This window comes from Canis aureus, chromosome 3, assembly GCF_053574225.1.
Source record: "Canis aureus isolate CA01 chromosome 3, VMU_Caureus_v.1.0, whole genome shotgun sequence".
Taxonomy (NCBI): Eukaryota; Metazoa; Chordata; class Mammalia; order Carnivora; family Canidae; genus Canis; species Canis aureus.
The window spans coordinates 44,186,992-44,198,544 of record NC_135613.1 but is presented as its reverse complement, the minus strand read 5'-3'; the positions used below and the strand labels follow the sequence as shown (position 1 = coordinate 44,198,544).

The following is an 11,553-nucleotide window of genomic DNA, read 5'->3' as shown; positions in this document are numbered from 1 at the left end:
CCTCCTGCACCATTGAATTGTCAAATCTCACCATCTAGTACACATGTCTCTGTGGAGCTTTTGCTCTTCCCAGGAAGAGCACGAGACAGCAAAGTAGAAACAAGTTGGACACCTCAATTTGTCTCAGCCCTTCTCCTAATCAAATGTCATTTCCTTTCTCCCACATGAAAAAGAAATATAGGTCCTAGTCCTCTGTGAATTTTCTCCAACTCTCTTTTTCCCTAGGTTGCAAGACAAAACTGTTACTCGTCCTATGCCATCCACTATTTTGGTAAGCTTTTTATTTCAGAATAGTTTTAGGTTCACAGAAAGGTTGCTAAGATAAGATAGATTGTTCCCATATACCCCAAATCAAATTTTCTGTTATTAAAATTTTATACTGGGATGCCTGGGTGGGTCAGCGGTTGAGCATTTGCCTCTGGAATTCCGGGATCAAGTCCTGCATCAGGCTTCTGCATGGAAGCCTGCGTCTCCTCCCTCTGCCTAAGTCTTTGCTTCTCTCTGTCTCTCATGAATAAATAAATAAAATATTTTAAAAAATAATAAAAAATAAAATCTTATACTAACTAGTATGGCTCATTGTGACAACTGTAAGCCAATATTAACATATGGTTATTAACCAAAGTCTATGCTTTATTCATATTTCTTTATTTTTTATTTAATGCCCTTTTTCTTTTCTCAAGACTGTATCCAGAATACCATGTTAAATTTAGTCATCATGTCTTATTAACCTCTTCTTGGCTATAAGATCAAAGATCTAGGGAGCTCAGAGAATACCAAGCATGATAAATACTAAAATATCTACACATAGTCATATCATATCCAAACTGCAGAAAGTCAAAGACAAAGAGAAAATCTTGGAAGAAGACAGAAGGGGGGAAATAATACCTCTAGAAGAACAAGGATAAGAATTACATTGATGTACCTTCAAAAACCACATAAACAAGATGAGAGTGGAAAAACCACAAACCCAGAATTCTGTGTCAAGCAAATCAGATACACTTTTATCCTTGAAAAGTGAAGGAGACATAAAGACTTTATCTGATCAGCTTTGAAAGAAATGTTACATTCTTCAGAGAGAAGTAAAATGATAGTGTAGGCCAGAAACCTGGATCTACATAAAGAAAGGAAGTGCATTCAAGAAGGAATAAATGAAGGTACAGTTGGCCCTTGAACAACATAGTTTTGAACTACATAGGTCCATTTATACATGGATTATCTTTGATAAATACAGTATACTACTGTAAATGTATTTTCTCCCTTATGATTTTCTCAATAACATTTTTCTTTCTCTAGCTTACTGCTAAAAAGCAAACTACAGGTCCAAATTGATGCCACTTAAGACTTCAAGTAAGTTAAAAAAAAAAAAAAAAACTTCAAGTAAGTAAACTAAGACTACCCTGGTCCCAACCCTAACTGCAGTTTCAGCTCCTCAGAAATGTAACTTTTAACCAGTCAACATGGGAATTTCCTTTCAGCACTAGGAAATTTACTGATATTCCATTCCTCCAAGGCAACCTTGCCAAAAAACAATGGATTTGCTGCTAATAATTTTTTCCACTCTTCTATCTTTAAAAACTTCTTTTCTATAGCCCTTTGGAGCCCCCCTCTATTTGCTAGATGGGATGATGGCCAATTCATGAATTGATTAATAAAGCCAACTAGATGTTTTTAATTTATTCAATTGAGTTTTTGTTACTTAGTATTGCCTTATTGTAAGAATACAGTGTATATTATATATAACAAAAAATATGTGTTCATTGATCTTTTGTTATCAATAAGGCTTCTGGTCAACAGTGGGCTGCTTAACTACTTAGTTAGTAAAGTTTTGGGGGAGTCAAAAGTTATAAGCAGATTTCCAACTGTGTGGTGGTTGATGTGTCTAACTACTGCATTCTTTAAGCGTTAACTCTACTTCTATGGTGACTTCAGGATGTGAGAGAGCTAAGGCAGCCTCCAAGAGCTCACATAGACTTTCCCTCCAATATTATCCCAGTTTATCCCTCAGTGAAAATTAAGTCCTTAAATTTTTTCATCTAAATTTGAGATTTGGGCTTTATGTATAGTTGTCAAGACTGTTCTCAGCACTGTGCCTGCTTAGATGAAAGAATGCTATTCATACCACAGCTTTGATCTCATGGATCAGAGAGATCACCATGGAAACATGTTTGGAGTTATATCTGGTCATCTGCAAGTAAACAGAATCACACTGCTATCACATTTCAATTTATTTGCCATACAAGTTTTATAAGCCCAAACTCTATAGGCATTCATATATCATAGGCTAACCCAATGTTGCATCGGTTCTAACCTGTTGATGGGTATGCTCCAGGCTAGGAATGCTTGAGGCATTCACCTGGGCCCATAGTTCTCCTAGTGAGCCCCACAGACATTTCCCTCATTGGGGCCAATGCTGTGGCTGGATGAATCTTTGTGGTTCTTGTGATCTCAAGACACACATCAGCAAAAACCTTCAGGGATCTTTGAGGAACAAGATTTAGTACCCACAAGTCCCGGAGGGTACACAGAATACTTGAAGGCCAAACAGGAAGATCATGGGTAAAGAAAGGGAGCATGGATCTAAGGCTTTGCCTTTAGAGCTGGAAGGTAGAATGTCTAGTGTGTTATGGGTTCACTGGCTAATTTAAAGCATAAGAGCAGGAATTAGGATGCTAGACAGGAGACTCACATAGTCAATAACCTAGGCTAGCCAGGGCATTCTGGAAGAGAGAACTTCCTTGTCTGGTTGTTTTGCTGGTAGCTATGTCAAACAGCTGACAGTATGTTTATTCAAGATGGGTGTCTTTCGAAATGGATGTCTCAGCAAACAAAAGCTTAAAGTCAGGCACTTACACTACACCCAAGCTTGTCCCAGGCACACAGAAGGTAACAGGCTACTAGCCTTTGAGATCTCAAAACTCAAGCTATTTAGAATCATTCAGACTGGGTACAAATGTATCATCAACTCTAGTTTTGAGACTACATAGTTCTTTATCTGTAGATTTAGTTCTGTTCTGCTATTCAATACTGAAAAGAAAAACTGATATCTCAAATAGACAAAGATAAATTTATATGGAAGCAAAAGAAAACCCCCATTAAATGATTTCATGGCAAAAAAAAAAAAAATGATAAACCTTAGACTGACCAAGAAGAAAGGGAAAAAGAGAGAGAGAGAGTGTGTGTGTATGTGTGTGTGTGTCACATACCCTATGGGCACTAAGCAAATAATAAGGAAATCCAACAAAAAAATCTGGGCTCATACATTTTATAATTTAGATGAAATGAAAAAATTCCTTGAAGGATACAAACTGACAAAGTTCATTCAAGTTGTAAGATTTTACCAGAAGAGTCCTCCACCTATTAAAGAAATTAAATTTATAACTTTAGAAGTACAAAAATAAAAGAAAACAGATAATTTGAACTTCACCAATATTAAAAACTTTTGTGCTTTCAAGGGTACCATCAAGAAAGTAAAAAGACAACACCAGCACACAAAACAGGGGAAAATATTTGTAAATCATTTATCTGAGAGGAGACTTGTATCTAATGTATTAAAAAATTCTTACAACTCAATGTTAAAAAGATAAATAACCTGATTAAAATAGACAAAGGATCTAAATAGCTGTTTCTCCAAAGAAAATATAAAAATGTCCAGTAAGCGTACGAAAAGATACTCAACATCATTAGCTAGTCAAGGATTAACTTTACCAAAAAAAAAAAAAAAAAAAAACGAAAAACAAAAGGATTAACTTTGCCCAAAGAAAGTTTCAGCTCTTGGCCTCTGACTTCTGGGACATAACCTCTAAATCTTTGGAATGTTCTGCATGACAGAAGTGTCTGATTACCTGGGGCTTTGTATCAAGCCAGATAGTCCAGGCTAATTCTATGACCTAGAGTGAGGGCCATCTGTCACACCACGTGGTCTGGGCTAACAATGTGATTTATGATGAGGTCTTGAGCGACATGGAATCAGCCTCACCACTGGAAGGGCTTGGAGGCTGACATTAGCCCCCAGGTAATAAGCTGTGTCCACCTGGCCAATCCTCAGTAGAAACTCTGGATGCCCAGGTTTGGGTGAGCTTCCCTGACTGGCAATACTCTGTATATTGTAACACTCCATCGCTGGAAAAAAATAAATACTGTGCATAACTCCAGTGGGAAAGGACAACTTGAAGCTCTGCATGTCATCTCTCCTGATCCCTACCCTATGGACCTTTCTCCACTGCTAAATTTAATCTATATCCTTTTGCTGTAATAAACCATAACTGTGACAATATTGCTGAATTCTATGAGTCCTTCTAGTGAATTATTAAATCTGAGTGTGGTCTCAGGTACATCCCAAACTCATAAAAGTCAGATTTTTTAAAAAATCCTATTTCTATATATTAGCAGTGAACAATTAGAAACGGAAATTTTAAAAAATTAAAAGCACAAAAAAAATCACAAAATACTTAGGGATAAATATAAATAGTTTTATATGCTGAAAACAAAATACTGGTGAAAGAGATCAAAGGGGACCTAAGCAAATGGAAAGACAAACCATGTTCATAGATCAAAAGGCTCAATACTGTTAAGATGTCAATTGTATCCAAATTGATCTACAGGTTTAGTACAATTCCCGTCAAAATCCTAGCATGATTTTTTTTTTTTTTTTTTTTTTTTTTTTTTTTTAGGGAAACCTAACATACTCTCTGATTTTCAGGCTTATTATATACGTAGAATTACATTAGTCAAGACAGTCTGGTATTGGAGAAATGGTAGTTATAAAAAAATCAATGGAACAGACTGTAGAATCCAGAAATAGATTCACACATATGTTGATTTATTTTTTATAAATACACAAAGGCAATTCAAGGAGAAACACAGCCTGTCAACAGATGGTACTAGAACAATCAGATATCTATATGCAAAAAAGAAAAAAAATCTTGATTCATAACTCCTTTCCTATACAAAAAATTAATTCATATGAAGCATAGACCCAAATCTAAACCTTAAAAGTATAAAACTTCTAGAAGAAAACATAGGAGAAAATCTAGGTTTAGGCAAAGACTTCTAAGATAATAACAAAAACATGATCCATTAAAAAAATGATTAAAGTTCATCAAAATTTTAAATTTCTGTTCTTCCAAAGATGCTCTTCAGAAAATGAAAAGATGGGGCACCTGGTGGCTCACTCATTTGAGTATCTGCCTTCAGCTCACGTCATGATCTCAGCGTCCTGAAATCAAGCCCATCGGGCTCCCTGCTTCACCTTCTGCCTCTGCCTCTCTCCTCCACTTATGGTCTCTCTCTCAAATAAATAAATACAATCTTTAAAAAAAAAAAAAAAAAAAACAGAAAGTAAAAAGACAAGCCCAGAACAAAATAAGTTTCAAATTCAATATTAATAAGTCAAACAACTCCTCAAAGAAATGAACCAAAGATTTGTATGGATACTTACTTAAAGATACAGATATGATAAGTACATAAAAATATTCTCAACATCATTATTCATTAAGGTAAATACATATTAAAATCACAATGAGAAATCACTACATACCTATTAGGCTAAATATAAAAACAATTTCTTATACTACTGAGTGAGCTGAACTGGGACTGTCATACATTGCTGGTGAGAATACATAATGGTATAGCCACTTTGGAAAACAAAATGGCAGTTTATTTGACAGTTAAATGCACATTTATAATTCAATCCAGAAAATCTGCTTCTAAGTATTTAACCAAGTAAAAATACTCATTGGTGCCCCAGACAAGAATACAGTCAGCACCTCTGCTATTGTCTCTGGTCATTCATTATACAGTCTCATTTGGCTAAGTAGTATCTCCCCAAATGACTTGAGATGACAAAATGTTTTCTTCGTTGGAAAACAACTTTGTCCTCAGAAAGATCTAAAATTAAATATAGAAGTGCTGAAGAGAATCAACCACATAATATTAATGTTTTGGGAAGCTTCTGGTGGCCTCAGTCTGTCAGGCATCTGCCTTTGGCTAGGTCATGATCCCAGAGTCCTGGGGTTCAACCCCCGAGTCGGGCTCCCTGCTCAGCAAGGGTCTGCTTGACCCTCTCCCTCTGTGCCTCCGCATCTCCCACCTGATGCTCTCTCACACCTACTCTCTCTCTCAAATAAATAGATAAAATCTTTAAACAAATATATTAACGTTTTTGTATCAAATCTGCATATTTGATGCTTTATGTACTTATAGTGTTAAGAGAATTTTCACTTGTTAGAGAGTTAACAGGTTAATTTAAAACATGTAATTAAGAAATTGACTTAGCCTTCTATTTTAAGTTGAAATTTTCTTGTTTATTTGCAGAAGTGGAACATGCTTAAAAAAAAAACAACTAAGCTCAACATCTTTACAAATTAGTGACCTCTAACTTAAAATTGCTAATACTGTATATTGAAAGATTTGCAGTTAAAGAAAACCTCTATTCAGTTAATATAATCACTGAAAGCTTCACAGGAAAACAAGTATTGACTGTTCCTAGTAATGAGTTTACTCACAGATCTACTCATTATGTTCATATTATAAAAGACTTCAAGAAAGAAGATAAAATTACAGTCAGCTCCCAATGTTACCTTACTCACACTGTGTTGGACACTTGAACAAGAAATAGCATTTGGGGTTAGAAGGACAAAAAGAAGAATGACACTTAACTTTGCCCCACATGCAGGTAGCGTATTAACCCTCCAAGCAGGTGACCTTCCTCTTAAACAAAGCAAACTTCAATTCTTAGTTGCTCTTTATTAAGTTACTGATTATTGACTTTGATCAAAAACTCAAACATCACCAGGGGCGGTGTTTACAATCGCCATAGCTTGGTAAAGGTCTTTTGACATGTGCTGCCCTTGAGGAGGATTAACTTACACTCCGTTTTCTTCCACAGTTAGAGTGACTGTATCTCAGATGTGCCTGGATCATCCCAATTTATACCTGTTGTGCCAGCATAACGAATGGTACCTACTTCCACTCTCAAAAATGTCCCAGTTAAGATGGCAATTCATAGCCCACACATCTAGCTTATTGTCCACTGAGGCTGGCATTTGTAGAGTACTAAGTCATTCCTCTTGAAGTCAGAAACCTTGGATCTGAGAAACAGCAAGGTTATTTCTGATCTAAGGCTTGGAGAACATCCAGATTTCCCAGTGATGACGCTGGGGTTTTTTTTCACAGTGCTATATGGAATACATTAAAACATGAAATGAAACAGCCTTGAAAAGTACAGAAGACTGTACAAATACACTACCATGTAGCAAGTGGATGTTAGCAAGCAACAATTGTAATAGAATACAAAGAATTCAAAATGTTTTTTAAAATTTTTAAGATTTTTAAAAAATATTTTATTTATTCATGAGAGACACAAAGAGGAAGAGGCAGAGACATAGGCAGAGGGAGAAGCAGGCTGCCTATGGGGAGTCTGATGCCGGACTCCATCCCAGGACCCCAGGATCACACCCTGAGCCAAAGGCAGATGCTCAACTGCTGAGCCACCCAGGTGTCCCTAAAGATTTTAAGTATTTATTTGAGAGAGTTATTCACCCTTTCCTCCTCTTCCCTCCTTCCTTTGTTTTCTACCTTTCAATATCTGAGTCCCTACTATGTACCAGGTACTACTCTGGTGCTATGTAAGGAAAAGGTACCAAAACAAAGGACCAAGGTATGGCCCTTTCCAGCATTACTTAACTCAATCACATATCAATATTTATTAAGTGCTTACTATTTAATCCCTTAATACTTAAACATAGTATATCTTTTTATTCATTTAATGCTTATAATGTCCTGCAATAAAATTTTGAAATTTTTCCCTAAGGAGGCATTGCACATTTTTAAATAAGCCTTATTTTCCTAGGTACTATATATGAGGAAAGTGTATTTCTGGGGCGCCTGGGTGGCTCAGTCAATTAAGCATCTCACTTTCGATTTTAGTTCAGATCATGACCTGAGGCTCATGAGATGGGGCCACATTGGGCTCTGTGCTCAGCAGGGAATCTGCTGGAGATTCTCTCCCCCTCTCCCTCTGCACCCCCACATGCTCGTGTGCACTCCATCTCTCTCTCTCTTCTTTTCTCCCTCTCTCTAAAATGAATAAATCAATCTTTAAACAAAGAAAACCAAACTGTATTTCTTTTTTTTTTTTTTTCCAAACTGTATTTCTAATTAATTGTTACTGGCATATAGGAAAGCAATTGCTTTTTATATTGATCTATATTCTGACTATTAGGCTTGATAAATATTTTTCTAATCTATAAATTCTCTTGGATTTTCTAAGTAAATAATAACACTGCCTCCAAATAATGACTTGTTCATTCCTTTCCAGTCTTTCTAGCACTTACATTTGTAGTAAAATGTTGAACAAGTGATAGATGTTAGTATAGTGAACCATGTTGCCGGAATTGGACTACTGCTAATAATGTTAGCATGTCGATCTCTGTCTTAGAGTATGAGGGCCTCAGACTGATGCCGATGCTTCCTCCCTGTGAGTCAGTGATTCAGAGTCCTTGTACATCCGTGTCTCACAGTCTCCACTACAGGGTCTCCGATGCTTGATAATACCTCAATAATGTGTGTTGAATTGAGTGGAATGCCCCTTCCATGAAGTTTTTCTTTTTTAAGAATATTTATTTATTTATTCATGAGAGACACAGAGAGAGAGGCAGAGACACAGGCAGAGGGAGAAGCAGGCTCCCTGCAGGGAGCCCGATGCGGGACTCGATCCCGGGACTCCAGGGATGCCATGGGCTAAAGGCAGATGCTCAAGCACTGAGCCACCTAGGCATGCATTCCCATGAAGTTTTTCTCAGCTTCCTCTGGCATCCTTACTTGATCTTTGCATTCCCAAGGTGTTTGTTTGTTATTTGTTTAGTTTTTACTGCAGTATAACATTCTGTGAGATAAAAGGAAAAAACACAGGCATTGGTCTCTGTCCCTGGTTCCTGGCACAGAAATCCTAAAACCCTTGTGATTTCCTAAGTGGTAAGAGCACCAGGAGCATCTGTTCTAACGTTTGGTCTCTGACCCTGCCTCCTGACAGGAGCCCCCAAATCCCTTGGAATTTCCTGAGTGAGAACAGTGTCTTCCGTCCTAATGAGGTGACTTTTGGTGGGCTCCTGGATGGTTCCTAGGAACCAGATGGTTCCTGGGCGGGTCACCAGAAAGACCCAGCTATGAGTAGAAGCTTGGCATTTTCAGTCTCACCCCTGCATTCTCCAGAGGCGGGGGGCTAAAAGGGGAGTTAATGATCCATCATGCCTATGTGGGGAAGCCTCCATAAAAATTCCCAAAGTATGGGGTTTGGAGAGTTTCTAGGTTAGTAAACACATGGCAGTGCTGGGACAGTGGCCCTCAGAGAGGCCATGGAAGCTCCAAGCCCCTTTCCACACACCTTGCCCTATACATCTCTTCCATCTGGTCCATCTGTACCCTTTATCATATCCTTTTATATTAAGTTTATAGTAAATTGTTTTCCCGAGTTCTGTAACCTACTCTAGCAAATTAATTGAACCCAGAGAAGGAGTCATGGGAACCTCTGATTTTTAGGCAATCTGTCAGAAGCACAGGTCACAACCGGGACTTGAGATTGACAACTGAAAGGGGGCGGGGCAGTCTTACCGGACTGAGCCCTTAACTGTGTGATCTGACGTTATCTGGGGTAGACAGTGTCTGAATTGACTTAAATTGGAGAACATCCAGGTGGTGTCACAGAACTGGTTGGTGTGGGAAGTGCTGAGAGTGTGATAGTCCTGTGGGAGCAAAGGAGAAACAGAAGAAATGAAGTTTCCTTACACTTACACATAGAGAAGTGTACATATTTTAAGTGTACAACTTAGTAAACTTTCAAACTTAAAACCGCTCTGTATCCACCACTAGGTCAGGAAACTAGACATTCCAGCATTCCCAGAGCCCGCCCCCCCCCCCCACCGCCAGTCTCCTGCTCTTACCACAGCCCCCAGGGTAGACAGCAAGGTTTAGTTTGCCTGTTTTTGTACTGTCTATAAATGAAATCATTCGATATATACCCATTTGGATCTGGTTTTTCACTCAACCTTGTTTGTGAGATTCATTCAAAGCTTTCCACGTGGCTGTAGATCGTTCACTCTTATTGCTGTGTAGCATTCTATCACATAAACATGCCACAATTTATTCATCTACAGCTGATGGTCATTTGGATTGTTTCCAGGTGTGAGCTCTTATACATAGTGCTTCTAAGAATTTCATTACATTTTTAAGCTATATTTTTCAAATAACAATTCTTTCAAATCAGAGTCCCACAGCCTTGCAGGTAGCAAAATGCTAGCTATTAATACATCCATATGACCAAAAGATCACCACCTCAGTGTCCCAAAGTCTATCAACATTTGGGGAATTATCTTTCCATGCTATAATTTTAAAAACAAGACAAAACTGGCTTGATTCTCAACCCACAAATAGGAGGGTCTTCCCCCTAACAAACATTTCTGAGATATTTGGGGTGGCTTACATTTCTCTCACTCACCTCTTTGTCATTTTGTTCTGAATTCCTCTTTACCCTGTGACTCTCACAGCCGCTGGCTGTCCTTCTGTCTTAGCTCACATTAGCCACAAGAACCAATCATTCCCCTTTTCCCAAATCTTCCCTTTTTCCTATAGACCAGAACACCATGGTCAACAACAGTGTGCATCGCAGGTTGAGAGTCTGGGCAAAGGAGGGTGTGGCAGTGGGGAAGTCCTGAGGGTGTCACCCCCACCCGACAAAACCCAGAAAGGTTATTATTGAGACTTTGTTCTCAAAAGTCCTTGGGCTCATTCTCAAAGGAACATCTCCTGGGCACTGTTTCAGCCTCAGGTCCCAGCCTCCCTTGCCAGGATTTCTCAGTCCTTCCCCATGGACTCGTGCTCTGGAGTATTTCCTCCCTCCCTCCCTCTCTCCCCAGGGTCACGAGCACTCCCTCATACTGATGCCAAGCCCAAATTCCTCCTTTATTATTCAAAATATTTCAACCCTTTTCCCCATCCTGGGTGTCAGCTCTGGACACTCAAATAAATGGCTCTTCTGAGTTGAAACAAAAAACGACCTTCTCCTCGGAAGAATTGTGCTGCCAGCCAATAAAATGGCAACTTTCCCCTTGCTTATTTAATTAATTAAATGAATGCAATCCAAGGGCTAATGCTTAGAAATCACTTTCCTTTTCTTGATAGTTAACTTAAACAGATGTGGGTCTTGACAGCAAATGACTAAATTACACCAAAGTCAACTCCCGGAATTGCCACGAGAGGGCGGCAGCACCGAAGCGTCGTTGTGTGTCAAGGCTCCTCCAGCCCTGTCCCACCGCCCCCCCCCCCCCATCCCGCTACATCAAAGGTTAGCATCCGCAATCTTCGTGCCCCAGGGACTGACACGCAGGTGGGCCCCGCTGGGGATGTGGCTCACTCAACGCAACACAATTTCGACATAGTTTGGGTTATTTTGGCTTTACCCAGCATTCTTTGCCAACTTCATTGAAAATATGTTTTCATGGGAACTCATCTCATTCCACCTACTACCAGCTAAATCTGTCTCCACAGAGTTTAACA

At 38.7% G+C, this 11,553-nt stretch overlaps 1 long non-coding RNA gene across 1 annotated transcript; it reads right to left on the bottom strand.

The window, feature by feature from the left end:
- Nucleotides 1-4,860: 4,860 nt before the first annotated feature.
- Nucleotides 4,861-10,881, bottom strand: LOC144305246 (uncharacterized). The gene is made up of 3 exons (XR_013372302.1): nucleotides 10,496-10,881; nucleotides 9,613-9,743; nucleotides 4,861-5,310 (listed from the first exon to the last, which is right to left on the bottom strand). It is a non-coding gene; the product is annotated as an uncharacterized LOC144305246 (long non-coding RNA).
- Between the last annotated feature and the right edge of the window lie 672 nt (nucleotides 10,882-11,553).